We start from the raw sequence: 27,288 nt of genomic DNA on the forward strand, positions 1-27,288 counted from the left end.
GTATGCATCCAGATACATCAGTGTGAGTGAGAGGCATTGACTCTGCTGGTTGTACAAGCCTGAAAGGCTTGTTATTAACATCATGGTAGATTAAAAAGGAAAAGGAAAATCACGGAAATCAAGTTTGGTGTCTGTTTTTCTCCTTTTTGAACAGTTGGTACTTTCACGCTGAACTTCTAAACCCTACCGACATAATAAAAAGTCATGTTTTGCAGGAACAAAGGGATATTAAATGACTTACTAAAGAATAGATGGAAAAAAATGTGTTTCCCTATTGATCCCTAAATAAAAAAGGAATGATTTTCCCTGAACATTTATTTCCCGATCCCCACAGTGCTAACACGCTTTTCCTGAGAGTTGAGAAAAACCATAACGACTTTCTTTTGGTTTGGATCCTGCTCTTAATTCGTTTCCAGTGCCCACCTGTTACAGGCCTGCTGTATTGTGGGCTCTGAGCTGTAAAGAAAATGGGTCCCAGTGATGGAGATGAAACAATGGCTTCATTGGGTTTGTCTTGGGTGCTCGGGACTTTTGCAGTTTGGGTTTCGTTTTGGTTTTTGCGGTTCTGTTTTCTGTCGTGGTCATTGTGTTGTTGTTTTTAAATGTTTTTTAACGTCTATTCATTTTTGAGAGACAGAGCATCAGGGGGGAGGGGCAGAGAGAGGGGGAGACACAGAATCCCAAGCAGGCTCCAGTCTCTGAGCTGTCAGCACAGAGCCTGACGTGGGGCTCGAACCCACGAACCGTGAGATCATGACCTGAGCTGAAGTCGGACGTTTATCCACCTGAGCCAACCAGGCACCCCTCATGGTCATTGTAATAGAATGTCTGGATAACGGTTTGTGATGTTTGTGGTATTTGTTGAATGAGTAAATGAATGAATGAGAGCCCAGAGAATGTTCTGGTATGCTTCTTTAGTTCCGTCCCCTAGACCACCTCCTGTACAGAAGTAGTGTAGGGCGCTTGTGTTCTCATGAAGAAGGAGACCATGAGGAACTTCATAGTGAAAATAGTAATGGTGAGGATGTAGAAATTATACCCGATTTCTCCTCCTCCTCCTCCTCCTATTTTAAGTTTATTTACTTATTTTGAGGGGGGAGTGGGCAGAGACAGGAGGGGAGAGAATCCCAAGCAGGCTCCACACGGTCAGTGTGGAACCTGACGTAGGGCTCGAACTCACAAATCGGGAGTTCATGACTCAAGCCAAAGTCAGGAGTCGGATGCTTCACCAACTGAGCCACCTCGGCTCCCCTCAGTTCCTTCTTCTGAAGTCATGGTTAATATCATCTTAGAGTTGGTGCTGAAGGCACTGACTGGTTCTCCTTTGTCGTCCCCCCATCTCCCCATTTGTCATAGTCTTTAGATTTGTGTTAATATGGTAACCACTGGCCACATGTGACTATTTGTACTTTAATTAAAAATGAAAAAAAACTTATTTACTTTAAAAAAAAACCTTTTCAATGTTTATTTGTGAGAGACAGACAGAATGCGAGTGGGGAGAGGGGCAGAGAGAGAGGAAGACAGAATTGGAACAGTCTCCAGGCTCCGAGCTGTCAGCACAGAGCCCGACGAGGGGCTCGAACCCATGAACCGTGAGATCATGACCTGAGCCAAAGTCGGACGCTTAACCAACTGAGCCACCCCAGGCGTCCCTCTCAGGCGTCCCAAAATTAAATAAAATTTAAATGTCAGTCCCTCAGACACACTAGCCAAACATTTCAAGTGCTTAGTATCTGCATGCAGCTAATGAATACCTTATTGGTCAGTGAAGCTAGAGCGCAGAAAGTTCTATCACATAGACGAGAGATGGTTATTCACATTTTTGCCTAAAGGTATTCCAAGGAAGAGAGTGTGGAAAAAAAATACGATTTCACACCAGGTTACTAGAAAAGAGAATAAAAATTAAGCACATAAAGGGGCGCCTCGGTGGCTCAGTCTGTTGAGCTTCCAACTTCAGCTTGGGTCATGATCTCACGGTCTGTGAGTTCGAGCCCCACGTCAGGCTCTGTGCTGACAGCTCAGATCCTGGAGCCTGCTTCAGATTCTGTGTCCCTCTCTTTCTGACCCTCCTGTTCATGCTCTGTTTGTCTCTACCTCAAAAATAAACAAACATTTAAAAAAATTTTTTTTGAATTTAAAAATTAAGCACATAAAAAAGATTATTACATGAAAGCTAATTGTCATGTCATTTTGGAATATTAGAGGTAAAGGCAGTATCTAAGCAGTATCCTGGATTTAAAAGTCATGTGAAGGATCTAGAATCCAAATGATACCAGATTTCTTAATGACAACACTGGAAGATAGAAAAGAGACTGAGCAGGGCACCTGGGTGGCTCAGTTGGTTAGATGTCCGACTTGAGCTCAGGTCATGATCTCACGGTTTGTGAGTTCCAGCCCTACATTGGGCTCTCTGCTGTCAGCGCAGAACCTGCTTGGGATCCTCTGTCTCCCTGTCTCTTGGCCCCTCCCCGACTCGTACTCTCACTGTCTCTATCAAAAATAAATAAACATTGGGGCGCCTGGGTGGCGCAGTCGGTTAAGCGTCCGACTTCAGCCAGGTCACGATCTCACGGTCCGTGAGTTCGAGCTCCGCGTCGGGCTCTGGGCTGATGGCTCAGGGCTGATGGCTCAGGGCCTGGAGCCTGTTTCCGATTCTGTGTCTCCCTCTCTCTCTGCCCCTCCCCCGTTCATGCTCTGTCTCTCTCTGTCCCAAAAATAAAAAAAAATAAAAAAACGTTGAAAAAAAATAAATAAATAAATAAATAAACATTAAAAAAAAGAGGAAAGAAAAGAGCCTGAGCATAGAATTCTGTGGAGATAATGTTCACTCAAATTTTGAAGTCATGGGATGCCTGGGCGGCGCAGTCTGTTACGTGCCCGACTTGGTCCCAGGTCATGATCTCGTGGTCTGTGGGTTCGAGCCCCCATGTTGGACTCTGTGCTGTCATGACAGCTCGGAGCCTGGAGCCTGCTTTGGATTCTGTGTTTCCCTTTCTCTCTGCTCCTCTCCTGCTTGCACTCTGTCCTCTTCTCTCTCTCTCTCTCAAAAAATAAGTAAACATTAAAAAATTTTTTTAAAGAATTTTGAAGTCCTCTCTTCACAAGCTGTTAATTAAGGGTAGAATAAAGATATTTATACATATTCAGGATATAGGTAACATTTAGTTTTTACACATCATTTCTCTGAAATCTACTAGAGAATGTGTCTGGCCAAAATTAGAGAGTAAAACCTAAAACTGGGGAGAGTTGGGATCCTAGAAACAGAGATACAGCGTATTCTCAAGATGTTGTTATGGTTTCAAGGCATGAAGTCTGTATAGCAGGCCTGATGCTGACAATTACAGACTGGAGCAGAGGCAAGACATTTCAGAAGGTCTGATGTGTATTTGGGAGATATAGGGATGATTGAGGAGGAAACACGTAGAGGTGACAGATTATCTGAGAATTTTGATCACGTGAAAAACTGAATCAAAAGATTGTGGACGGTGCTGGAAGAATTACCAAAGGACACAAAGAAAAAACAAAGAAAACTAAGAAAATAAAAACAAACACAATTAGTAACTCCAGGAAAACAAAAGGTTTGCATAAGAAAGGAATTGTAATCACACCATACTGCCCATTCCATTGTCAAAGTAATATCTGTCAAATACACATTTAACCAAAAACGATGACACTAGTGGGAAAATGTGGGCAGGTAAGCAGAGAATTGAGGGTGGGGATTTAAAAAAGCCAAAATCCTTATGTGTATTTGAGAAAATCAAATAAATATTATCTGAAGGTGATAGGAAATATTATAAGCATGTCTTTTAGAAACAGGGAAGTCATACTAAGGATCACTGTCAGTAATTCCAACAGTTCTAAGATTTGAAAGTGGTTGCTTTGGGAAGTAGAATTGGGGATAGATGGCGCTGTAAAAAGCTTGGATGTAAAGAGAGGAGCCTTTTGCCTCACCTGTATTTTATTTTTTAAAACAACGTACATGTCGGGGCACCTGGGTGGCTTGGTCGGGTAAGCATGTGATTCTTGATCTAGGCTCAGGTCATGATCTCGTGAGTTTGAGCCCCGTATTGGGCTCTGCGTTGACAGCAGATTCTGTCTCTCCTCTCTCTCTCTCTGCCCCTCTTCCCCCCTCAAAATAAAGAAAATTTTTTTAAACAGGCCAATTTGGAGTGGATTATGAAGATTGTTATAAAAAAAAACATAAAACAGTGTACATGCATTATTTTGAAAGGGATAAAAATGCTTTGGAACATGGAAGTATATAGGATGTATCTGCTATAAAATTATAGAAATCTTAGTGTGGTCAGCCTTGGCAGGATTGATATTTCAGCCAGATAATTCTTTGCTAAGAAGGGCTATCCCGAGTGCTTTACTAGATGGTACTAACATTCTTCCTCCGGTCTCAACAACTAGAAATGCCCAGTGTCCCGTGGGAGACAGCCCCGTTTGAGAACCACTGCTTGTTATTGAATGAATTTGTGGCAATACATAAAAATGCTATTTGGGGGGCGCCTGGGTGGCGCAGTCGGTTAAGCGTCCGACTTCAGCCAGGTCACGATCTCACGGTCCGTGAGTTCGAGCCCCGCGTCAGGCTCTGGGCTGATGGCTCAGAGCCTGGAGCCTGTTTCCGATTCTGTGTCTCCCTCTCTCTCTGCCCCTCCCCCGTTCATGCTCTGTCTCTCTCTGTCCCAAAAATAAATAAACGATTAAAAAAAAAAAATGCTATTCGGTATCAGTAATGCAGGAAACAACAGCTTCGTTACACAGAACTTGAACCCCGTAGCAAATGAAGTGTTCGCAGTTCTCTGGTTCCTCCTGCCAGCGCCAGGCTTAGCCCCTGGCTCTCGGCCCGGTTAACTCAGGGCTCACTAAAAAAAGAAAGGGCTCAGGAGGAAATGGCAGCTTCTTTGTCATGCTCAGTGGCCTCTGAAAACATAGTTGACATTTTTTGCATTGTTTTCCCGATGGCACAACTTGAATTTCTCTGGGGTGCAAATGTTAATCATTATGGCAACTTTGGGACAATATGGCAGCCTTTGGATGTATTTCTGTGGTCAGTTGGCTGCGGGACAGACAGACACACACATTCTTCCCCCTGTGCATCCCCCCCCCTCCTCCAGCATCCCTGTGCAACGCTCTTGGTTCAGTTCTTTGCAAGTGTTTTCCCTGAGAATTTCCAAAGGAAGTCAACAGGAAAATGGTTCCTCAGATTTTTTGATGTGGATAAAACCTCATAAATAATTTAATGCCCTCATTTCACAGCCGAGGAATCTGTGGTCCAGGGAGAGTTGCTTGTAATTAATTAGGAGCGAAGCGAGACCTGTAAATCTGCCCTTCCCCCCCCCCCCAACTTTCCTTCCCCACTCCCCTTCTCCCTCTTTCAGTACAATGTGTGTGCACAGTAATACTGTGGGATGAAGACAGAACAGGGTAGGAAGACGGATCAGGCGTCTGGCAAGTTGTGTTAGCAATTGTCACACGGTCAAGGGCTCTGAGCGCCGTGCACCGGGGGCCCGAGCGCTTGTAAGCTTAGAGAAAACGGAAAAGAGAAGTGGTTGGCTCGTCCAGGGTGCCCCTGGCTCCTGCTTGGGCAGAACTGTGTGGCTCGTGTGGAATTTGGGAGTCACCCCCCCCCCCCCGCCCCTGGGAGTGTGCCATCCGCGGAGCCACCTTACCCCGGTGGCCACCTCTTCCCAATGCGGGACAGGGCAGCCCCATTCTGGCATCCTGGCACCTTGCTACACACATCCTCTTTCCCAGCACCCCGAGAGTGCTTGTGACCCCACGGCCCTCTGGCCTGTAGCTGTTGCCTCCAGCACCACTCAAGCTGCAGCCCTTTTCTTTTCCTCCTCGCCTGGCCTCTTGGGCCAACAAGGATTTTGCTGCCTCCGGGAAGCCTCTCCGGATTTCTTCCATGGGGCGAGCGTGGGCAGACAAGACAGTGCAGTTGCTTGTCATCCTGTCATCTGCAGTCCTCCTTGTCCTCCAGCTCAGTGGCACTTATTTGTTAGTCGCTCCGTGATTTTTGAGAGCGGTCTGTCCCTAGACGCCAGGGACCCCACACCGCCCAAGATTTCCTCCTAGTTCTCTGCACTCTCCTCTCTCACTGACAGCTCCTTCTGTCAGGGTTCCATCCACACCGTGCTGTCTGTAGACCAGTGGTTCTCAGCAGGGCACTTGTGCCCTCCGGGGGGACGCCTGGTAACAGCCGGGGTCAGCTGGGGTTAGCACAGCAGAGGGGGCGGGGCGTGTGGATTGCCACCTGCATCTGACGCGGGGAGTCCAGGCGTGCGGCTCAGGGCACAGAGCAGCCCCAACAACAGTGACCTGACCCACAATGACCGCGGTGCCCGGGGCGAGAAACCCTGTGTGGGGCACTCCCATTCAGTCCCGTAGCTTTTGAAGGTCATGGTCGTGGGATGAGTTCCAGACTTAACTCGGCAACTGTGATGTCTCCTGCTTGCTCGGGCGGGTGTGCTTAACTACCTCGTTCACAGTCCACTGAGAGACGGAATAGCATTTCACCGCGTCACACACAGAAAGTCTCCATTTTCCTCTCCTCGGTCCTGGGTCCCAGGAAATGGTACCGCCTTCCAAGTTGTGGCCCGAACCCTGAACCCGGAAGTCATGCTGGGTTCTTTTGTCCCGTCCCCATCACGCATGCTTCCCCCCCCTCCCCCTCACACGTCCTCTAGGTCAGAATGTCTTCGAACCCGACACACTCTCTCCGTTTCACGATCATCTTTCCTGCCAGCACGGTGCCGGCCACGAGTGGCTCTGCTGATCAGGAGCTTCTCTGGAGTTCGTTCTAAGCATGACAGGAGCCCCCAGAGAGTTTTTTAAATAGCAGGAGGGTCAGATTTTCTTTTCTCATGAAGCCTGGTGCTGGCTGAAGAATAAGGTGTAGTGGAGCTTGTATAGGATCAATTTCTTTCTTTTTCTTTTTTTTTTTTAAATGTGTCTTATTTTGAGACAGAGAACGAGCGAGGGAGGGGCAGAGAGAAAGGCAGAGAATCCTAAGCGGACTTTACACTACCCATGCAGAGCCTGACGCAGGGCTCGATCTCACGAACCAGGAGATCATGAACTGAGCTGAAACCGAGTCTTGGATGCTTAATCAACTGAACCACCCAGGCGCCCCAGATCAGTTTCCTTTCCATGGGCTGCAGAGCCCTCTGGGACTTGGGACCTGTTATTACTTAACCTCTGGTGCCCAGCCCGCCAGACTTCCTCCCTCTTGGCCAAGATCATTCTCACCACAGGACATTTGCACTTGCTGTGTCTGCAGCCTGGCTTCCCTCGCCCGCGCTCACATGCTCCCTCCTCCAAGAATGCTGCCCCTGGCCCCACCGGAACTCTGGTGACTCTGTCCCGCCACCAGCTGGGGTTTCCATAGTTCTGTCATCCGAAATGATCTTGCTGTCCATTTGCTTTGTTTATTGTCCCTGCTGTTCCATGCTCACATTCCCTCCTTTCCACTGCCAGGTTGGGGAAACCCCACAAGACCCATGTGTCTCTAAGACCGGAGTGGCGCCGAGCGCTGTTTCCGTCTTCCACAAGGCCGAACGGCAGTTGTTGTCAGGAGAAAACTTTCTGACTTGGGCTAAACCTAGAAACACCTGCGTTTTCACTTAGCTTGTTTTTGGAGGGTAGAGAAGAACGTGTCTGGTAAGAGCCGAGTCGATTTTTCAGTTACTGAAATTCCCTGGTGATGTGATCGTAATTGGTTCTGCAATAATGAACGTTTTGAACGGCTCCGTGTGAACAGTGTCATCGTGTGCTTTAAAGAGGGGAGGGAGCCTAAGATTCACCCTTGGCTCTTGTGTGGCATTGGACACAATTAGTATTTTGGTTTTGCAATAGCCCCGATTCACGTACCTGCTGGCCTCGAGCGGTCTCTGCGTGGACGCTTTTGCCTTACTTTGCGTATTTTTCATTAACAGGTAACCGAAGACAGAAAGCGGGCCTCAAAATAAACCCTCGAAGGAAGAAGGGATTTGCCTACCTTTGGCTCTGAGTAAGTGAAATTGTAAAATGGATTGCTTATTATGTGATAAATATCCTGTCGACCTCTCCGTATTTTCTGTGCTTAAAAATGAAACGGTACTGCACTGGCGCTGAGTATTGGAAAACGGTGATGTCTCAGGATTTCTTGTAACAGGTGATTTTGCTAGCACAGAAAAAATATGTCTGCATAACACTTCTTTTTTTTTTTTTGTTTAGCTTCTGGAAGTCAGAAATTTTAGGAAACAGAAATGGAGGTCATTCTTAAAATGTGTGCGCTTTTGCGAGAAGCCTCGTTTCTGCTGTTCTCTAGCATACACTTTTGAGGTACTTAATTTGTCCTCAGAAGGCTGATTTACAACAAACAGTGGCTTTTGACTCTTTGTCTGCCACAGGCTCCCTTAGTCTTATTTGCTCTTCTCAGAAAGTGTCTGGAAGATGACGGGCTACCGATGGGCTCCTTGAGGACCAGCCAGCATTTTCCATAAAATCCTTGCTTGGGCACCACTCTGAGGCAGCCTGGCCTGTGACGTAGGCCCCCGCGGGGCTGATTTCCTTCATTCTGAGCCCTGCCTGGACTGTCGTTAGAGCAGAGAGAATCCCCGGTCACTTAGAACGGGGCCTTGTGGGGTCTGGAACTGTCGTCTTGGCCCTTGTAATGCATCCAGTTCCCAAGAAGGCCTAATTCCCTCTTGAGTCAAGAAGGTCCTTTCCAGCGCACTTTGTATGGAAAATCTGTCCCCTCTGGGAGGACCGTGCTTGGGATCTGTTCCTTCCGGAGTATTGCGGAGTCTACACAGAGGTGTGAGATGGGTCTTGTTCTGGGGGGGTAAGCATTACAGGTGCGTGAAGTGGGGGGTGCGACACAAAGGCATGGTGTGGACGGGTGGCCCTGGGATGGTGTAGACATTCCCTGCTGAGCGAATTCTGAGGAATTCTACCGGCATGTGCCAGAGCACCGAGGAAGGCTGGACCTTCCTCCTGGAGGGGAGACTCCAGGTGGGCTTGGTGACGGGTGGAGTTTGGACGCAGACTGAAGAAGTTATGTTCTGGATGGGGGACCGAGTCTGTGGGCAGAGGTGAGGAGCCAGGAACAAGAAAGCTTTCTTCTCTTATTTTTTTTCATTGGAGAAAGTTGATAGATCAGGCTGGTGGAATTGAGGGGGTGGTGGAGGAACAGAAAGGGCGTGAACTTTGTACGTACCCCTGCGTACAGAATATTCCGAGGAGACTTGCTGTAGTGGTAGAACTCCCGTCTCGTACGTACCTGGACACACGTGTGGAATGCGAGCCCATCGGTATCAGAGGGACACCCCGGGCCTGAAAGAACACCAGGGGTGACCCCCCACGGGGAGGAAGGAACAGTAAATGGTGACGAAATACCTCAAAAAGCACCTACTGGGTGCCAGATGGTGCCGGTTTTTGGTAAGCACTTTATTGAGAGAATCCACACAGGTGACCGTTGACTCACCGAAAGCATGCAGTTCCGCAGTTTTCCGGTGTGTACCCGGGGCTGTGCGCCCAGCACCACAGCCTGTAGCTGGAGCCTTGCATGGACTGTTGTCACAGTGTCGCTCGCTGTTGCCGCCTCCCCGTGTCCCTGGCAGGCAGCCGGCTACTTCCTGTGTCGGCGCATTCACGCGTTCCTGGGTGTGAAGAGAGCCCTGTGGGCTGTGTTCTTTGTGTCTGACTCCTGATTCAGCGGACTGTTTTCTTTTTCTTTAAAAAAATTTTTTTTCACGTTTTATTTATTTTTGAGAGAGAGAGTGAGCGCGAGCGGGGGAGGGTCAGACAGAGAGGGAGACACAGAATCCGAAGCAGGCTCCAGGCTCTGAGCTGTCCGCACACAGCCCGATGCGGGGCTCAAACCCACAAACCTGAGAGATCATGACCTGGGCCGAAGTCAGATGCTCAACCGACTGAGCCACCCAGGCGCCCCAGCGGACCGTTTTCGACGCTCACCTGTGTTGTCGCACGTGTCTGTCCTTCATGCCGTTTTATAGCCAAGTACTATTCCGTTGTACGAATAGACCACATTTTGTTTATCCGTTCATCCATCAGACAGTTATCTTGAAAGCTTCTATTCTGAATTAACGTTCAACTTGGCAAGAAGTTGCGAGAAACAGTACGGTGAGTTCCAGAGTATTCTCCCCACCTTCCGTCTTGCATCTTCCTGAGCTCTCACAGGAGGAAATGGGGGTTGGCACTGTTGACTCAGATGCACGCTGTCCGTGGACCTCACCAGTTGTCACATGCGCTTGTGCGTTTGTGTGCGTGTGCGTGCTTGCACGGACTGCGTATGGAATGTTCTCACACCTGTGCGTGCAGCCGCTGGTGAGTCTGACGCAGACGTGGAACCGTTCCATCGCCGGGAACGCTCCTCATGATACTCCTTTATGTCACCCTCTCCAGCACCTGGCAGCCGCTGGGTTCTCCATGTGTACAATTCTGTCACGTCGGGAGTGTTACATACACGGCATCTGGCCTTGGGAGACTGCCTTCGTTCACTCCGCCTCAGGCCCCGGACAATGCAATCGAGTTGTGGGTGTCAGCAGCTCGTGCCTTTGAAAAAGTTTTTTTAATGTTTCATTTTGAGAGACAGAGCATGAGTGTGGGAGGGGCAGAGAGAGAGAGAGAGAGAGACACACACACACACACACACACACACACACACACACACACACACAGAATCGGAAGCAGGCTCCAATCTGTCAGTATAGAGCCCGATGTGGGGCTTGAACCCACGGACCGTGAGATCATGACCTGAGCCGAAGTTGGATGCTTAACCGACTGAGCCACCCGTTTGCCCCTCCGTGGGCATTCCTGCCTCCCCGTCTCCTTCCCTCACTCGCCCTCCCTGTCCAGAGCCTGGAAGTGATCGAGGACCCCTAAGTACTCACTGTTTGCTTTTGGGCTGTATTCTGTTTGCCCACTGTAGAGTGTGTGTGTGTGTGTGTGTGTGTGTGTGTGTGTGTGTGTGTGTGTTGGGCTTACTCTAAACGCTTGCCTTGGGCTTTCTCCTTTTTCTCGGATTGCTGTCCTTTTTGAGGTCTAAGTCATGGGATGGGCGACCAATTCCCACCAGTTCCTTTTTATTCAGACAATCTAAGGAGAGCGTAGTGGCCCAGGTAGTTGTAATCAAAGAGCGCCATGGCTCGGGGAAATGGTGCCGTGGAGCCTGAAGGGGTGGTTACCTGTTCGCATAGATTAGAAGTGGACATTGAAGTAGGGACAAGATAGGGCCTCTGGTGTGTGTCACCTGGGCTGTGCACCATGTTGCAGACTAACCCACCTATGGGGGTTTTCACACTCAACTTGGTGAAGGTGGTGCCCCTGAGGGGTCTTTCAGCGGGTTTAGGGTGCACTGGGGCAGAGTGGGGTGTTGCTGATCCATTGTATCAAAAGCAATAAAGCTTCACAGGTGCCTTGGGAACCATAGCTTCTTGATTTAAAGGTATCAGTTCCGTGTGGATAATTGGGCAGGACAGTTGCCTTGTGTGGTCTCCAGCTGATGAAGAGTCCTCGGTGGGGTGCTGTTGGATAGCACGATTCAGCTTTCCGTTCTGCCTTTCAATCTGCCGTTCAGATTTACTTAGTGTTCTTTCCTTTCAAACCACATTTGTCTTCACCTGCTTTCTCAAATGCCCAGAATGCACACGCAAAGCCATGTAGACGCTGCCTCCAGGTTATCAGGAAAACTGCTCTCTTGTGAGAAGCTGGGTATTCCTTTGTCTTAAGCCCAAGCAGACTGGGAAAAGTGTGCCGTCTTCCCAACTAAGGGATTGAAAGTCTAGTGAGTTTCTTCATGGTGGAATTTTGACTCACATGGACGTTAATTAAGTTCTTGATGAGTTAAACTCAAGAATAAACTCTTGAACTTGGATTTAGATTCTGGGTGTAACATGGCTAGGAAAGGTCCTCAAAATGATGAAAGAATTCTTTCGTTTCTGACAAAACTCTACTCTTCTGTCTCTTGTAATAAATCAAAGTATGTTGTTTTTCTTAATGGTTCCACTATAACCCTTAATGTTCCCAAGTGTCTCTCCGTTCAGGACACTGCTTGTCAACTAGAGTGCCCCCCCGCCCCCCAGGGGACACTTGACAAAGTCTGGAGACATATTTTTCAGGACTGGGGTGTGCGTGGGTGGGATATTGACCTCTAGAGAGTAGGACTCGGATGCTGTTAACGTCCTCCAGCGCACGGGACGGCCTCCCTCCCACCCTCCCACACCAAAGAGTTGTCTGGCTCAGATATTGATAGTATGGAGGTTGGCTGGTGTGGGATATGACCCAAAACCGTGCATATGTAAATTGTCGCCCTCTGTCTTCTTCATAGTACGACTATTCAGTGTGCTTATGGGTGTGAAGCATTGTGGTGAGGAGTTACACTTTTAGCTCTCCTACCGTGACTCCAACACTCCATATAACTACAGATTTGGAAAAGAATAAGGTTATAGCCACAACTGCGATTCCTAAATAATGTTTCTCTTTGCATTAGGAAACACAGTTATGACAACATGATCGTACGTATAATTCATAGGCATCAAATCTGTTTAACTTCATTTAACTTATAATCTATCAAGGAAAATAATTTGTGTAATTTGTGATTTCTTTATGGTCAGGAGGAATTCTGAATTTATTACTTAGAATAATTATGTAATTTTTCAAATTCCCCACCTTTATAAGACCTCTGTATGCACAGTTAGCAGATTTTTAATGGATTTTTATTTTAGCAGATTTTTATTTTATTTTCAACATGAAAATACTCCCCTACAAAAAGACTATAATGGAAAGGTCATGCTTTGCTTAATACCTATTTAAGTCAGATTTACAAAGGATTCTTTTTTATTGTGATGAAATACACATGATGTATAATTTACTATCTTAACTTTTTTTTTTTTTGAAAGAGAGAGCTTGTATGAGTGAAGGGAAGTCAGAGAGTGAGAGAAAGGATCTTTTTTTTTTTTTCAAAAGGTTATTCGTCATTTTTGAGAGGGAACACACGAACAGGGGAGGGGCAGAGAGAGAGAGGGAGAGACAGAATCCCAAACAGTCTCCACACTGTCAGTGCAGAGCCGTCTCAGGGCTCAAACTCACAAACCGTGAGATCATGACCTGAGGCCAAATCAGGAGTTGAATGTTTAGGGGCGCCTGGGTGGTTCAGTTGGTTAAGCATATGACTTGAGCTTAGGTCATGATCTTGAGGTCCATGAGTTTGAGCCCCACATCAGGCTCTGTGCTGACGGCTCAGAGCCTGGAGCCTGCTTTGGATTCTGTGTCTCCTTCTCTCTCTGCCCCTCCCCTGCTTACGCTCTTACCTCTCTCTCAAAAAGAAACATAAAAAAAAAAAAAAAAAAAAAGAGCGGGACGTTTAACCCAGTGAGCCACCCAGGCGCCCCTGTCTTAACCATTTTTGAGTTTCATCTCAATGTTATTAAGTTCACATTGTTGTGTAACTTTTGTCATCTTCCCAAACCAAAACTCTGAGCCATTAAACCCTGAATCCCAGTTCCTCGCTGTAGCCCCTCACCCACCCTTCCACTTTGTGTGTCTACAGATTTGCCCGTTCTAGGTATCTCTATAAGAGGAGTCAGACAGTATTTGTCTTTTCGTGTCTGGTTTATTTCAGTCAGTATAATATCTCCCAGGTTCATCCATGTTCTGGCAGGTGTCAGAATCTCCTTCCTTTTCAAGGCTGAATGATATTCTTTTGTGTATAGAGACCACATTTTATCTGTTCATCCATCGTTGGGCGGTTGAGTGGTTTACAAAGAAATATTTTGAAGTTGAATCCATTATGTCTGGACCATCACTGTTTTTTAGACCTAGTAAATGGGGACACCTGGGTGGGTCAGTCCATTGAGCATTCGACTCTTGATTTCAGCCCAGGTCATGATCCCAGGGTTGTGGGATCCAGCCCTTTGTTGGGCTTGGAGCCTGTTTGGGGTTTGGTTTGGTTTTCTTTCTTTCTTTCTTTCTTTCTTTCTTTCTTTCTTTCTTTCTTTCTTTCTTTCTTTCTTTCTTTCTTTCTCTTTTCTTTTCTTTCTTTCTTTCTTTCTTTCTTTCTTTCTTTCTTTCTCTCTTTCTTTTCTTTTCTTTCTTTCTTTCTTTCTTTCTTTCTTTCTCTCTTTCTTTCCCTCTTTCTCTCTCTCTCCCTCTCTCTCTCCCCCTCTCTCCCTTTCTCTCTCTCTTTCTCTGTTTCTCTCTCTCTCCCTCCCTCCCTCCCTTTCTCCAACTCTCTCCCTTCCTTCCTCTCTTTCTCTCTCTCTTTCCCTACCCACCCTGCCCCTCTCCCCTGCTTGCACTGGCTCTCTCTCACTTTCTCCCTTAAGAAAAACAAAAAAAAGTAGACATAGCAAATGATTCTGGTTGGTGTGTGCTGAAAGCATGTTGTACCCACACAGAAAATGCCACAGCTTTCTTCATGCACGTCCTCAGGTGCAGTTAAGACAACATTCTACTATTTTGGGAACTGCAGTTGACCCTTGAATACACAGGTCTGAACTGCGCCATCCACTTAGACGCAGATTTTTCGATAAGTACAGTGCCGTCTTGTAAATCTATTTTCTTTTCCATGTGATTTTCTTATATTTTCTTTTCACCACCTTACTTTAAGGATATAGTATGTTGGGGGTGGGTGCCTGGGTGGCATGGTCAGTCAAGTGTCCTGACTCTTGGTCTCGGGTTGGGTGATGATCTCACGGTTTGTGAGTTCAGGCCCCACATGAGGCTCTGCTCTGATGCCGTGGAGCCTGCTTGGGATTCTTTTTTTGTTGTTGTTAATTTATTTTTTTAATGTTTACTTAATTTTAAGAGAGACAGAGCACAGGCACGGGAGGGATGGAGAAAGAGGGAAGCACAGAATCTGAAGCAGGCTCCAGGCTCTGAGCTGTCAGCATAGAGCCTGACACGGGGCTCAAACTCACGCGTGGCAAGATCACGACCTGAGCCAAAGTCGGATGCTCAACCACCTGAGCCACCCAGATGCCCCACCTGCTTGGGATTCTGTGTCTCCTTCTCTGTGCCCTTCCCTACTTGCGTGCTCACTCACGCTATCTCTTTCTGTCTCTCTTCTCTTCTGTTCTATCTCTCTCTAAGTGAATAAACATTAAAAATTTTTTAAATAAAAAAAAAAAACCCCACAGTCTGTTGGCACCTGGGTGGCTCCTTTGGTCAAGCTTCCAACTCTTGATTTTGGTCAGGTCATGTTCTCAGGGTTTGGTTTGTGAGATCAAGCCCCTCGTCAGACTCCGAGCTGACAGGGTGGAGCCTGCTTGGGATTCCCTGTCTCCCTCTCTCTCTGCCCCTCCCCTGCTCACGCTGTCTCAAAATAAACTTTTCTTTTTTTTTTTTGAAAAAAAGAATACAGTATGCAATGTGTACCACATACAAAATATGTATAAATCGAGTGTTGATGTTAATGGATAAGGCTCCTGGTTAACAGTAGGTTGTTCATTTTGGGGGAGTCAGAAGGTTTACACAGATTTTCAGCTGTGAGGGGTGGGTGTCCCTACCCCCTGAATCGCTCAAGGGTCAGCTGCCCTCTTCTGAGATGACTTCATACATTTGTCCCATGTGTTTCTTTATTCCCTTAGCTTCCAAAGGAGAGAGCAGTGAGTGAAAGAAGAGTTTCACACAGTAGAAGTGTCCCGAGAGGTACCCACACCCTTCGACTTCCCGCCATGCTCTCTTGAAATGAGATCTCTTTCCTGCCTCCCTCCCTCCCCTCGCGTGCCTCTGGCCACAAGTCTCTTTGACAAGTAACCGTCCGCCAACAGTCCCCGAATGGCATTTCTTCTTCCCACCTCCTGGGACCTCACTTCTCTGCAAAAGTATAAACTTTGACTCTGTGCGTGTCAACTTCTGAGACCCTTTGCAGTCAGCACGTCGAAGTCTTTACGTGAAAAGAGTTTTGGTTATTCTGCCGTGTGGTGTCTGTAGTTGAAGCATCATCTGTGAAAACTGGCGTTCTGACTTTGGGACCTGACTCTGTCCCCGCATATTATCGCAGTACTTAATCCTAAACCACCTGCTCTTTACTTAACAGGAGTATCGTTCACCTGTGATGAGTTTATAACTTTATTTACATGCAGCAATCAGAATGAGTTTCTTTTGACGTTGTGGTGCAAAGTAGGGCAGCAGAATTGCTGCCGATTTATCTGTTCGTTTGTTCTGCAGATAATGAGTGCCTTCTGAGCGCTGGGTGCCAGGGTTGGAGCGGGACGGTTCCTATGGCGGCACACCAAAGATTCGATTTCGTTTTTGGTTGGGGGTGGAAAACGTAGCGGGCGAGCACGGAGCTCCGTGAAATCGTTGAAAACCTGTCACACAGTCTACAGTATCTGTAGCGGTTTGCCTTACAAAACAAAGTGCTTTGGTGGCGTTTCTGAGTTCTTCACAATGCACGTCTACTTTTTTATTTCGAACCGATGGGATTAGACGGTTATCCACTTGCCGTTTCGTAAACCTAAAGAAAAGCTTCCTTGGTGAGGCAAGTCCTCCTAGCAGGAGGGCTTTCTGGCTAAGACCGGGGGCTGCATTTCTTGTTTATGTTACATTGCTGATTCATTTTCAGTATGATTTAAAATTTAATTTATGGTGTCTTTATCAAGTTAATTACATTATTGGGTGCCTTCGTGATTTCACGGAGCTCACCGCATTTGATAGCAGTAGAGGGCAGGGTGTATGACCTTTAGTAATTTTTACACCCGTTTTAAAGACAGTTTTCTGTGTGACCACACAGTGTTTGGCTCACAAGGTACGTATTCCTTGAGACTCCAGATTTCAGTTGCAAATACCACGTTTGCACCGAGTTCCCTTCCCAGTGTTGACTTACATAGAATAGCGTCATTCCGTGCTCGGGAGCTATTTGTCTTTGTCAGCGGATGTAGGTAGAATATTAATCTCGTATGAAATTCAGATAAGGAGAGAACAGATGGATTTATGGCTCTTGAAACCTCTAAACTCTGCAGCTGTGGGGAGTTGTTAAGCTATGAATAAAGAAATTCTGGACCGTGGCTAGCAAGGGCTGGCGTGACCCGATTGGCGCTGAATCCATCACCCTGTTAGGGATAGATTTCTCGTGGCACGTCTTCTCTGGTTTGGGGTTAATGCTGTCCTGCTGCGGTCCGGCCTTCCTGTGGGCCAAGAATGAGTTCTCAGCGGTGTCCTTCACAGGAGTCTCCTGGAATGCAGGCAGAGTTATTCCGCATCCCCAGAGGCAAAAACAAGTGGTCAGGTGTATTTCTTTCGTGGTTGAGGGGGGCCGTGTGTCGGCCGGGTACAGGTTCAGGAGAGGGCCAGCATCAAGGGGACACTCCCAGGCATCTTAGGACACGCAGCCTGTCGCCTTCAGTGAGACCTCATCGAGAGGACAGAAGCACCTGCAGATCATTATGGGGGATACGGGGCCACGTCGGGATTTGAAAATGGCAGTGATCTGATCGAGTTTGGGGATCGTTGCTTTGACTTCAGCTGATGCCCCGAGCACACCACAAGATGATGCTTAGACGCAAGAAGGTCTGCTTGGCGATTTGCCTCCCGCGCCTGGGCTGGGACGCACGTTATGTAGAATTATGGAGGACAGGGGCCTCAGGTGAACGGGTAGGACCCATTGCCCCGTCTGTCTGAGAGTCCCCAGCAAGAAAGACGTGTCCTGTCTAGAAAGTGCAGAAACAGTTCTGAAAACGTTACCTCTCTGTTGATACAGGCGAGTGAGTGTCCCCCGGCCACCAGCACCTCGTCACATCATCGGAGTGGAAATGCCCTGTGCTGGGCTGTATTAACTGTCTAAAGATAAGTGAGCTTCATTAGTGTGTTCATCACGCACCCCTGTGCTAGGTGGGCCAGAACATCGTTAGCCAGAGGCAGTTTTTTCAACAGCTTTATTGACACATAATTCACATACTGTCACATTCATTCATTTAAAGTATCTGATTTGATGGTGTTTGGTGTATTCACAGAGTTGTACATCCTTCACCAAGATGTTAATTTTAGCGTATTTTCAACGCCCCTCGGAAGAAACCCCATGCCCCTTAACAGTGGCTGCCCATTTCTTCCTCCATGGCTCCTGGCAGCTGCTAGCCTGTGACCCTCAGGATTGACCAGTTTGGGACATTTTGTAGAAAGGGAATCATACTCTATGTGGCCTTTGGTGACTTCTTTTACTTTGCATAATGTTTTCAAGGCTCATCCACGTTGTAGCACGTGTCAGTGATTCATTCCTTTTGCCACTCCGTCGTATGGATTGACCCCGTTGTGTCTGTCTGTTCATCAGTTGACGGGCACTTGGGTGGTTTCCACCGTTTGACCGCATGAATAATGCTACCCTGAACATTCCAGTGGAAGTTTTTGTGGGGATGTATGTAAGCTAGGATCAAGATGACCCAATGAACTGTTGGCTATCAGAATGATATAGGAAGGTTTTGGGGCGCCTGGGTGGCGCAGTCGGTTAAGCGTCCGACTTCAGCCAGGTCACGATCTCGCGGTCCGTGAGTTCGAGCCCCGCGTCGGGCTCTGGGCTGATGGCTCAGAGCCTGGAGCCTGTTTCCGATTCTGTGTCTCCCTCTCTCTCTGCCCCTCCCCCGTTCATGCTCTGTCTCTCTCTGTCCCAAAAATAAATAAACGTTGAAAAAAAAAATTAAAAAAAAAAAAAAAAAAGAATGATATAGGAAGGTTTTTAAGATGCAGCTTTACATTTTAAAAATTATTTTGATTATTGGGGTGCCTGAGTGGCTTAGTCGGTGGGGCGTCCAACTCTGGATTTCAGATTCCAGGGTCATGGGACAGAGCCCTGCATCGGGCTCCACGCTGAGTGTGCAGCGTGGGTAAGATTCTGTCTCCCTCTGCCCCTCTCCCCTGCTCACACGCACGCTCTTTCTCCCTCTTAAAAAAAAAAAGTTACTTTTATGATTTTAAGTTCTATGTGAGATAATTGTACTTTAAAAAAAAAATTTTTTTTTTTTTAATGTTTATTGTTGAGAGACAGACAAAGTGAGACAGAGTACAAGCAGGGGAGGGGCAGAGAGAGAGACACACACAGAGTCCGAAGCAGGCTCCAGGCTCTGAGCTGTCAGCCCAGAGCACGACGCGGGGCTCAAACCCGCGAACCGTGACATCATGACCTGAGCCAAAGTCAGACACTTAACCGATTGAGCCATCCATGCGCCCCAAGAGATGAGTGTACTTTTGTGTTTTGATCTTTTTGCCCCCAACTCCTCTCAAAGCATAGCATAACAAAGCTGTTGCCGATTTCGTAGCTCACGTGTCCTTCCCTGGGTTGGGTGGAACCGGTGGGTGTGAAAGTGCTCTGTGTGGGTCTGTGTGTCTCCATATTTGAGCAGATGCCAGTGCTGTGAGAGGGGGTGCAGTGTCTAGAACAGGTTTCTAGATGGCGGACAGTTCCAGAAGACCAAAACGGGGGCCAGGTCGGTCGGAGACGACGGGATTACGCAGTGAAATGAGGCAGGTCATTTACACGGGTCCACAGATCTTGCTTAGATGAGTCATTGAAGTGGGTGTCCACCCTTTTGCTTTTGCCCAAATTTGCAATTTTAGGCCAATCTAAATATTTCCAACTTTATACTTTTTTCATGTAAATTTAGAGTAAATGTTTTTTTCCTTGAATATATTGTACACCTGAAACTGATAGAACATCCTATGTCATACTTCAGTAAAAAATATAGATAGATAGATACATACACACACGCAATTCTTTTTTGTAAGCTTATTTATTTATATTGAGACAGAGACAGCACGCGTCGGGGAGCGCAGAGAGAGGGAGACCGAGAATCCCAAGCAGGCTCCATGCTGTCAGCACAGAACCTGACGCGGGGCTCAAACTCACGAAGCTGTGAGATTATGACCTGAGCTGAAACAAGGAGTTGGGTGCTTAACTAATTGGAACACCCAGGTGCCCCAAAAACGCAGTGTGTAAAATTACGAGGTGAAGATCAAGTGGTCAGTTTGTAGAAATTCCAGATTTCTTTGAATAGCGTGACGTCGGCACAAAGAGAGTTTTTCTTATTTTCCCAAGTGCCAAGCCCCAACTGTGTGTGGTGTTAGTTTGAAGGTGCCCGCCAGTTGTTTTCCCGAGGTCTTCCAGAAGGTTGCACAGGTGTTAGGTCAGTGAAGAACTTCTCCGATAACGAAGGGTCGCCTCCAGCCGAACTGTCTGCGCCAAGATGGAACCATTCACATCCGCGTGTTCAGTGCGGTACCCACTAGCCACCTGGGACCCTAGAGCATTTGAAACGAGCCTCATGCACCCCAGGAACTGAGTTACGGGTTTTGTTTAGTTTTTTTGTTTGTTTGTTTGTTTTGTTTTGTTTTGTTTTTTTTTAATTTTTTTTTTTCAACGTTTATTTATTTTTGGGACAGAGAGAGACAGAGAATGAACGGGGGAGGGGCAGAGAGAGAGGGAGACACAGAATCGGAAACAGGCTCCAGGCTCTGAGCCATCAGCCCAGAGCCCGACGCGGGGCTCGAACTCCCGGACCGCGAGATCGGGACCTGGCTGAAGTCAGACGCTTAACCGACTGCGCCACCCAGGCGCCCCAAGGGTTTTGTTTAGTTTTAATTCACCCATGATTAAATAGGCGCATGTGGCCAGGGGCCGCCCTGATTGAACAGGGAGGATGGTTTGGGAGCTTTGTCTGGTGCTGGAGTGCAGTGAGGCTCGTGGTGGTTTGAGACGGGGACGTGTTTCGAGAAACGCCGTACAAACTAGGTCTAAATAAAGACCTGGTGGATACCTGGAAACCGAGGTGGCACCCGACCCCTTCAGAACAGGGACTCTCCAGTGGGTAGTTTTGCAGTCGTCGTCGCCCCCACCCCTTCCCTGGACATCTGGCAGCGGTCTGGGGGGCCTTTTGGATTGTCCTAACTCAGAGGAGGGTGCTGGTGGCACCGAGTGCGTGGAGACCAGGGACTCTGTTCAGCCTCCCACAGTGCGTGGCAAAACAAAACTCCCTGCCTTTGCGTGGTTTTCTCTCAAATTGAATTTAGGGAAATGTGACCCTTAACTCTGCACGTTCACCAGCATAATGAGAGATAGCTGCAGTGCCCAAAGCAAGTTGGCTCACTCGCCTCTCCCAAAAGATGTAGAAGGCATTTGAAAAGGTCCTCTTTTGCAAGCCAGTCTTGGCAACCTTTGGCAGGAACAGAAACGATTCATTGGATAACTGGAAGGGAACTCGAACTTCCTGTTAAGGGGCGCGGTGGAATTTGTAAGAGCGCTAACCGGTAAACCTGTCCCCAACACACATAGCAGTTGGAGGTGGTCCCCCACTTCCTGCCCCCTCCCAAACCAAGGGGCCGTGGTTAGAGGTAGCCCTAACCAGCCCTTGTCATGCTGAGAAACACGAGTGGTCAGCGTCGTAATTAGCAACACGTACATGTTTAAGCATTGAAACTGAAAATTCGATTCTGCCAAGCTGGAGCAGGGAGAGACGGAACCCCCAGAGACGGGGGGCTGAAATGGGGCTGTGTTGGCCGTACGACGTGGGATGAGATGCTGCAATAAAACAAGCAGTGCCCTGTGCCTGAGGACAAACGGGTCGCCTGTGATGGGATGCGGGGGCGGCTTTGGCAGCCCGACCGTGCCCGGCAGAATGGACTTGAATTGGCCGTTTCTTTTCAGGATACTGCAGATAGTCCTGAGGAAGCTCGGATGGCTTGCCAAACAGATAATATTGATGCTGTTTTTACAAAATGAAGCCACGATGCTTGTATCCCATGGAAATGATTTTTATCCTATTTGCAAAAACCAGAGATGTAAGTAGGACAGATGTGTCAGCAACTTAATAAGACAGTTGTCAAAGGAGTTAAATGGAAATCATTCAGAAAAATAAGCTCTCTGGCAAACCCAAAGCCCCAGGGGGATTTTGGATCTTATTTAATGTAAAATTCCTTGAAGCAAAGACTAGCAGGCATTATGTTATGGTTCCAGGCAGTTTATTGTGTCCGCACCACCCCCCCCCCCCCCCCCCCCGCCTAAATATTTGTGAAATGTGTGAATTACTGTGTGTGCTAACCATGGGAAGTAAAACCACAGACAGGGGGAGGGAGGTGTCGGATAAATTCCTTTTCAGCAGAGAATTGAAGCATCTCGTTCTAACAGAATCCGTCCCGACCACAGCGTGACGCGAGAAGCTATGACGCATCTGAAACGTGCCATGTTCCTGTCCGCCCTCCGTGCGCCGGGAAGCCCCGTCCACGGCATCCTCGCCCGCGCTGATCTGAAATTCGGTGCGATGGGAGCTTCCTGTCCCTGGCTGCGGGGTGGCACCTGTACTGTTTCCGGGACGTCGATTGTACCTCTTTTACGGACCGGCCTCCACCTTTCGTGCCTGGACGCTCACTGAATACAATCGGCAGGTGGAACGAGAGCAGTTACGTTGGCTCTCCCGCCCCCCGCGTGAGCGGAGGACGGATGTGCAAAGATGCCCTCTTGCGAGGCTGCGGGAGGAAGTGACGGCGAAGAGAATCGCTCAGATGCGGTTGTCATGTTCCTTCACGCCGCCCAGGCTGTCCCCCGCACGTTTGGGGATTCTGGGTCCAGCGGCTTAGATGTGGGGATCCCCGTGTGGCCACTCGTAGGGAAAATGCTTTGCTCTCAGCAAGCCCCGTGGGAGGCAGAAGTGGACGCTGATGTGGAAGAGAGGTGGGCGGGCGGGGGGCGGATGCTGTTCTACAACTCGGCCTTCTCTCCGCTGCGGCGCGTTACCCCCGCTCTCTCCCTCCCCCGGGAGGAGGGCAGACCAGGGGCGCAGAGCGAGGGAAGCCAGAGAGCTGAGGGAGGCTGTAACTGGGTTCATGAAAATGAAGGGAGCCATGCTGGGAACCGGCTTTGATGCGAGTTAAAATCAGATACATCCTCGACCCGCTGTCACTATTACTGGTGGGACGCTTGTCCTTGCTGTTGGAGAATGATTGCACCATCCGTCTTGACTGCCTAGAAATTGCAACATACTTAAGTTAAAATTTTAAAGACCTCTGTTCTGTGAGGCCTGACGTTGTAATTATTCAAAAAGATTTTTTTTTTAATCTCCCCGAAAGGCCATCTGAGTGCATCCGATGAAAGTTGCATGCTTGTGGGGCGCCTGGGTGGCTCAGTCTGTTGAGCGTCCGACTTTAGCTCAGGTCACGATCTCGCGGTTCACAGGTTCGAGCCCCATGTCGGGCTCTGGGCTCACGGCTCACGGCTCAGAGCCTGGAGCCTGCTTCGGATTCTGTGTCTCCCTCTCTGTCTGCCTCTCCCCCACTCACACTCTGTGTGTCTCTCAAAAATAAGTAAACATTAAAAAAAAAAAATTAGGAAAAAAAAAAAAGGCAGAGTTCATACTTTGCCCCAGAACGTTCCAGGGATTGGGCTGTTCGGTGAGGATTTTGTAGGACTCTGGTTTTCACTGAAGGAGGACTTTTGCCCCCTGCCTCTGGACAACACTTGGTCGTGTCTGAGGATATTTTTGGTTGACTTGATGGGGATGTGCTCCTGGCATCCAGTGGGCGCGGACCCTGGATGTTGGCCAAGGCCTTACAGTGCTCAGGACGCCCCAGCCCAGAGGGCGATCCGGCCCGACACGGCAGGAGTGCACAGCTGACAGACCGTGCTCTGCAGAACTTTCCTTTTGCTCCGTGCTCCAGGAAGGCTTGGCTGCCAGCACCTTGTGTCGTTGGGAGAGGGCGAAGTCCCTGTGCTGTGCAGATGTGCAGGTATCCGGATTCTGAAAGGAAATTGGAGATGTGAGGGTCACATCCAAGGAAACCTAGTGCATGCGGAGCAAATCAGAGACCCCTGAGAGCTGCTGGAGGCGGACCGCCCAGCCCAGCCAAGTCCTGTTTCTCTTTCGGTTCTTCATTTAGATGCTGCCCGGGCTTCTCCTGAGGGCTGCTGGCTCCAGGCTGCCCCTCCGATCTCATTTCTTCCCAGTGCAATTCAGGTGAAGCTGCAGGAGAATGTTCCCTGAGGAGGGATTATGAGAATCAGGCCCGGCCTTCGCCAAATAGACGTATCAGGAAACTTCACCGTCTTTCCCAGAATGCGGCTAACCGGTGCCCACAGGGCCGTCGCGCCTGGAGGCTGTGCGGTGGCTTCCGTTGTGCAGGTTCAGTGTTGTAAGGTTGGCCGCCAGTGTGGTCACATCCCTCATTATTGCTACAGAACTGCAAGCTAATGTTTCCAGAGTGTTTTCCTAGAGGCTTTTTAAGTGTGATCCCCCCTTGTTAGGGTCCGATAGTTGGCCTTGGCCTACATCACAGGAATTTGGTCTGTAAGCCCATCACGTCTTTGGAGGCAGTGTGCTGATGCTTGCCATTGGGAACCTAATTCCTGAAGGGGTGTAACCTTAGCAGAGGGCGGTATTTTCAGCGTGCTGATTCCATTGTCTCTGTTCCGGTGCTGCTGGTGGAGGGCACGTAAGAAAGGATCCCTGGTTTATATACACAGGTGTGCGTGTCGTTTATCCTTGTGACGGGATGCATCTGAAGAAGCACACAGGGACGCGAGCTTCCTGAATTGAGGATTCCTTCCAAGAAACTCGGTCGGGTGATGGCTCACCATAGGTCAGCGTGCGACAGCAGTTTTAATGAATGGGGTTCCGGTGTTTTTTGTCGTTTCTCTTTCGAAAAGGGTAGTGAGTAAAATGGATATTAACGTCGGATGCCTGAGTGGCTCAGTCGGTTAAGCCTGACTCTTGATTTCAGCTCAGGTCCCGATCTCATGGTTTGTGAGTTCGAGCCCTGCATCAAGCTCTGCACTGACAGCACAGAGCCTGCTAGGGGTTCTCTCTGTCTCCGTCTCCCTCTGCCCCTCCCCTGTTCGTGATCTCTCTCTCTCCCTCTCCCTCTGCCCCTCCCCTGTTTGTGATCTCTCTCCCTCTCCCTCTGCCCCTCCCCTGTTCATGATCTCTCTCTCTCTCTCTCTCTCTCTCTCTCCCCCTCTGCCCCTCCCCATTTGTGATCTCTCTCTCTCTCTCAAATAAATAAACTTAAAACTATATGTGCAGATTACGTATGCACTCTTAGCCTGTTAATACGGAAATCATCAAAAACATACTCAAAGCGTATACAATATATCATATACTCCCACGTGCCCTTCACGCAGTTTCAGCCACTGTCGGCATCTGTCCCTCACTTCTTTTTTTTTTTTTTAATTAGGGCAACTTAAGGCAAATCTCAAAACACTGTGTCATTTCACCCATAAATATTTTCGAGTACACCTTTAACATAGAAGGGATATATATATATATATATACACACACACACATACACACATATATACGTATGTATGTATATATATATATAACACATGTATATAACACACATATATATAGTATATACATACCCACACGTATATAATACATATATATAATACATATACACACACACACACACATACATGTATATAATACATATATATATATTTCTCTGGCCACCATAGCCAATTACCACAAACTGGATGACTTAAAACAACAGGGGCGCCTGGGTGGCGCAGTCGGTTAAGCGTCCGACTTCAGCCAGGTCATGATCTCGCGGTCCGTGAGTTCGAGCCCCGCGTCAGGCTCTGGGCTGATGGCTCAGAGCCTGGAGCCTGTTTCCGATTCTGTGTCTCCCTCTCTCTCTGCCCCTCCCCCGTTCATGCTCTGTCTCTCTCTGTCCCAAAAATAAACGTTGAAAAAAAAAAATTAAAAAAAAAAAAAAACAACAATTCATTCTGTCACATCTCAGGAGTTCAGAAGTCTGAAATCCAGGTGTTGGAAAGATTGGTTCCTTCTGGAGGCTCTCAGGAGGAATCTATTCCATGCTTCTGTCTCCACTTCTGGTCTTCATGTGTTCTTGGCTTAGAGCCACATCATCCGGTCTCTGCTTCTGGCTCCATGTGGCCGCCTTCTGTGTGTCTGTCCCCAAATCTCTCCTTTCTGTTAGAAGATCCCAGTCATTGGATTTCAGGCCCACCCTAATCCAGGATGATCTCCACTTAATTTGATTCCATGTGCAAAAGACGTGATTTCCATGTAAGGTCACATTCGCAAGTCTTGGAGGTTAAAACCTTACTGTGCGTTTTCAGGGGACACAGTTCAACCCACTGTGGTGATTGTGTGGTTCCTGCCCCGATCTATCTGGACTGAATTGTTCTTCCTTAGTTAGCACATTGGCTCCCAGAAATCTTTGCTGGGGCATGGTAGGTGCATCACATGAACGGTTACCTTTGAGAGGTGCTTGGACCCACCATCCCATCCCTGGGAGGGAAGTGAGTGTATTTTCTCAGGGTCACAGCACTTGTGAGCAGTGGGACAGGTAAGAACCCGTGTCTGGCTCCAGATCGAGCCAAGGAAACGGACCACGGTTGACCACACGGGCTGGTGAGAAATGCTTGCTTGAATCTTTAGAACATAAACTATATATTGGATGATTTTGTGTTTCTGTAAGGCTGTGCGTACACTCCTTTATATTTATTTTAAAAAGTTGTTGGTGCTCAAGGGCGCCGGGGTGGCTCGGTCGGTGAAGCGTGTGATGTTGGCTCAGGTCATGATCTCGTGGATTGTGAGTTTGAGCCCCTTGTTGGGCTCCATGGTGAGAACACAGATCCTACTTCATTTCTCCGTTTCCCTCTCTCTCTGTTCCTCTTGCGTGTGCACGCATTCTTTCTCTCAAAAATAAATAAACATTTAAAAAAGCTTCTTTCAGTCAACAAATAAGTAATTGTTGGTGCTTAAAAAATACAGTACCACCCCTGCCCTCCACTGCCTGACCCCAGTCTGCAGTCTTGCTTTCCACCTGTCCGTTACCCACGGCCAACTGTGTTGACAGTAGGTCAAAGGTCAGTGATAGCCGGATGCTGTATCATTCACCTGACTCATCTCATCATGAGTATGTTGTCACCTCCCGTCATCACGAGAAAGGATGAATGCAATACAGTAAGGTCTTCTGAGAGACAGAGTGCCGAGACCACACTCCCATAACTTTTATTGCAGTGTATTGTTATAATTGTCCCTTTTTCGTTGGTGTTGTTCCTGTCCTACTGTGCCTGATTTGCAGATTAAACTTCGCATAGGTATGCAGGCAGAGGACAAAGCATGTTGTCTCTCCAGGGGTCCATACCACCAGCGGTTTTTGGCACCCCCTTGGGGGATCTCAGAATGTATTCTTCGCAGATAAGGCGGGGGGTGGGGGGGGCGGGGGGGGCGGGGCTACTGTGCACTGTTTTAAAGTTTATTTATTTTGAAAGAGAGAGGATGCGCCAGGGAGAGGCAGAGAGAGAGAGAATGCCAAGCAGGCTCTGTG

The 27,288-nt window shown here is 48.1% G+C and overlaps 1 protein-coding gene across 5 annotated transcripts in view; it reads left to right on the top strand.

The window, feature by feature from the left end:
- TBL1X (transducin beta like 1 X-linked) overlaps nucleotides 1-27,288 on the top strand; it is a 242,848-nt gene that overhangs the window by 83,194 nt on the left and 132,366 nt on the right. For all 5 annotated transcript variants that reach the window (XM_045472429.1, XM_045472431.1, XM_045472432.1 and 2 more), the window contains one exon: nucleotides 7,944-8,017. The gene's annotated coding sequence lies outside the window, so the exon portion shown is untranslated. The remainder of the gene's footprint in view (nucleotides 1-7,943; nucleotides 8,018-27,288) is intronic.

The sequence above is a fragment of the Leopardus geoffroyi genome, chromosome X (genome assembly GCF_018350155.1).
Source record: "Leopardus geoffroyi isolate Oge1 chromosome X, O.geoffroyi_Oge1_pat1.0, whole genome shotgun sequence".
NCBI classification, from domain to species: Eukaryota; Metazoa; Chordata; class Mammalia; order Carnivora; family Felidae; genus Leopardus; species Leopardus geoffroyi.